A 3,856-nucleotide genomic window follows, 5' to 3' on the forward strand; every position below is an offset into this window, starting at 1 on the left:
TGCAGATGACGTGAGTTGTACATGGGAAATACTCAAATTGAAATAAGTTATTAGAATAAATGAGAGAATTGAGCAAGACTGTTACCTATGAAAACAATATCATATTTTATAAGTCATTACAATTAGAAAATATAATTTTAAAACATTTACAAATACATCAAAAATATACCTAAGAAAAGTACTATTAAAATTGTTTAATTTTTCAGAGAAAAGTATAAAACTAATGAATCATTAAAGAAGTCCTAAATAAACAGCAAGATATACCTAGTTTCTGGATAATACAAGTCAATGCCATAAAGATGTCAATTCTTCAAACCGACTAACAGCGTTGATAGAATATTGATCAAAATCCCAAAGCTCCCCCCACCACTCCCCAGGTACTCAATGAGCTATTGTAAAATTTATGAAGAAAAACAAAGAGCAATAACAGCTAAGACAGTGAAAAGAACAAAGAGGAAGACTTGCCCTGTTAAATATCAAGACAGATTTTAAAATAATAATGAAGACAATATGCTAAAAGTACAAAGATGAACAAATAGAACAGTCTAATAGAAAAACAACAAAAAGAATTAAGAGCTCATACATAAACTCTCACATCTGTGGAAGCTTCCATTATTATACTGTGGGCATTTCCAATCAATGGTGCATTGATTGATTACTTAATAATGACCCTAGGGTCATTAGTTATGTATGTCAAAAGTTTTAAATGGATCTTAATCACATAATTTTGTCAAAAACACAATGCCAAGTGGCTCACATATGCAAATATGAAAGTAAAATCTGTTAAACTTGTATAGGTATCTGGATAGAACAGGATTTAAGATATAAAAGACAGCAAACCACAATTTAGGAAAATAATAAAATCGACCACCTTAAAATAAGAAATTTCTATGTAAGTGTTGGTTCACAAACTGGCCCCCGTACACAGGGGATAAGGAAGACCAAATAAAGAGGCCACTCGAGATTGGTAGGTAGCAGGTTTAACAAGCGAAGGTGTTTACTTACAAGGTTCTTCTCTGGCGGTCACAAGACAGTAGAGCTCCCCAACCACCCGCCAGAATTTTAAACCTTTATAGAGAAGCCTTAACGTGGTTCAGTCACGTATTCTGTCCAGACGGTCTCAACAACACCTCCCAAGGTTCCGTCCTTGAAAATGGTTCCTAGTGTGAGAATGGTGGGTGGAATGTACGTTCCCAGGACAGGCAGGGAAAGAATGAGGAGCCTCGGGTTGCTTCGCCAGGGTCCAGCTTACAAGTCAGCCAGTGCTCACATCCTCTTTGATGACCTCCTCCAACAATAATAAAAACAGCAAAATATATTTGAAAACCAAAAATTGGTAAAGGAATATTATCATAATTACAAAAAAAAGTAAGAAAAAAGTCAAGACAACTCAAAAGGAAAAATGTGCAACAGATAAGGAAACCCAAGTGGCAAACAAACATATATTTTAAAAAGTTTCAACTTCATTATTTCTTGAGGAAATATAAATTTAAATCACAATAAGATATAATTTCACTCCATCTCACTGGAAAACATTTTAAAGTATCATGATAGCAAATTTTGGTAAGAATATATGGAGCAATGGCAATTCTTTTTTTGTTGAAAAGTATAAATCGTAAGTGCACTTACAAAAAGCTGCTGACATTTCCCTTTTGACATACATGTATCTTACAATACAATTACATTACCAGTTTTATATACTATTAAAACTCCTAAAAATATACATTGAGAGATACGTACAAGAATGTTCAAGGAAGAAAAAATGCAAATCACCCAAATATCTATGAAGAGCAAAATGGATTATCAAGTTGTGGCATATACAAAAATGAATGAACTGCAGTTGCATCCATCAATACAGATGATGCTTTAAAACTTATGGTAAGTAAATGCACATCATAAAAAGTATATATTTAGCTTCATTCCAAGTACATAAAGCACAAAAAACAGCCATACTTAGTTTAGGAATACAAACACAGGTGTTAAAACCTGTGTTTGAAAACAGAGGGATGATTAACACAAAATTTAAGATGTTGCTAACTTGAGAGGGAGGGAGTGGGGTAAAATTTGGGATGGTCATACAAAAAGCTTCTAAAGTATAGCAACATTCTATTTCTTAATCTGAGCAGTGAATACTAGATGTTCATCTTATTATTATGTAAAAAAATTCACCATGGTAAAAATTATGAAAACAGCTAAAGACCTGATGCCAACATTTACCAGGCATGGAGAATTTAGGAATTTAAGTACACTCAATCCTTAAAGAAAAAGACAATGCAAATAAATTTTTTTCAGTGTGTAAATAGAAAAGAAATATTTCCAAAATATTTTTTAAAAGCATCTTAATGTAAATACCAACCTATAAAAGATAAAATTTGCATAGTGATATAGAAATCCAACCAAGTTAATTACTATTTGGTGCAAAATTATTCGTTAAAATAGTAACAAACAAAACCCAATAGCACTCTAATAGTATTTTTTCCCATTAATGAAAAGATAGTTAAATATTAGGTAACCCATTAATATGTCATTAAATTAATAAGTCAAATGAGAAAAAATATGGTCATATCTGTAAGTGACAAAGTCTTTCAATAAAATTGAAAAAGGTCTACAGCCATGCTACCCTGAACGTGCCTGATCCCATCTGATCTCGGAAGCTAAGCAGTGTCGGCCCTTGTTAGCACTTGGATTGGAGACCACTTAGGAAGACCAGGTGCTGTAGGCATAAAAAAAAAAAAAAAACAAATGAAATAAAATAAAATTGAAAAAAATAAAGAATAAAAAATTTCAGGTGAGGTCATCAAGATGGGGACTTTAGTGCCCCTCACAAGAAGACCAACTAGCACTATCCATAGACAAGATAACAATGCAAAAATCCCAGAACCTGGGGGTGAGACTGAAGCATCGCCCAAAAACCTTAATTTAAAATGTTAACCTGGCATGAGAAAAAGAGAAACAAAGCAAAGTAGGGCAATGGATATTCAATAAAACATTATTATATTTCTTGTTATTTTAATACATTTGCTTTTTAACTTTTAAACTAGAGTATAAGTGACTTCTACACCACCATTACAATATTAGTGCATCTAACTTTGACTATATATTTATCATTATCAGTGAGTTTACACATTCATGTTTTTATGATGCCAATCATCTTTCTTTTATTTCAGCTCAGAAGTTTTCCTTTTTCGTAAAGAAATTAAAGTATAATTTGTGTGGAATTTTATAACAGAATTGTGTGTGTGTGTGTGTGTGTGTGTGTGTGTGTGTATACACACACATATATATATGTGTGAGTTTTTTATTTGATTCTTCTTGTGTTTTCTAAGTATAATTACTTCTCCAGCACTAGCCAATAGAAATATATTATGGTTAACAAAAGTAAGCTATATATATAATTTTAACTTTCTATATGTTGCACATATTATTTTATTCTCATTTTTAATATACTTTGGTTTATATTTAGTTCTTTTTTTTTTTTTTTTTTTTTTGCTCCTTGTACAGTTGGTATCTATTTTTTTAACTTCCTAATTATTTTTAAGTCTTTCTAAGAGAACATATTTTGGCCTTATCGATCTATCTTGTGTCTTTTGCTTCATTGATTTGGTCTTTTGCATGTGTTAACTTCCTCTTTTCATTTCTTTTAGGTTTGCTTTTTTTCTTTACAAAGTCTTTTCGGAAATTTTCCATTTTTAATACTTTCTAAAGAATGCATTAAGTATCCTGAGCTTGATTTTGGTACATTTTCTGTGGGGTACTTGGTCGGCTTTTTTATATGAAAAAACTACATCTTCCTTCAGCTTAACAGAAACATCCTCTCCTCCTTTTCCTCTCTCTTTTCCTCCTCCTCCTCCTCCTC

At 31.8% G+C, this 3,856-nt stretch overlaps 1 pseudogene; it reads left to right on the forward strand.

Annotated features, from left to right (window-relative positions):
- The first annotated feature begins 2,603 nt into the window (after positions 1–2,603).
- LOC111736804 lies at positions 2,604–2,722 on the forward strand (annotated as a pseudogene).
- Positions 2,723–3,856: the final 1,134 nt, after the last annotated feature.

The sequence above is a fragment of the Pteropus vampyrus genome, unplaced genomic scaffold (assembly GCF_000151845.1).
Source record: "Pteropus vampyrus isolate Shadow unplaced genomic scaffold, Pvam_2.0 Scaffold1, whole genome shotgun sequence".
NCBI lineage: Eukaryota > Metazoa > Chordata > Mammalia > Chiroptera > Pteropodidae > Pteropus > Pteropus vampyrus.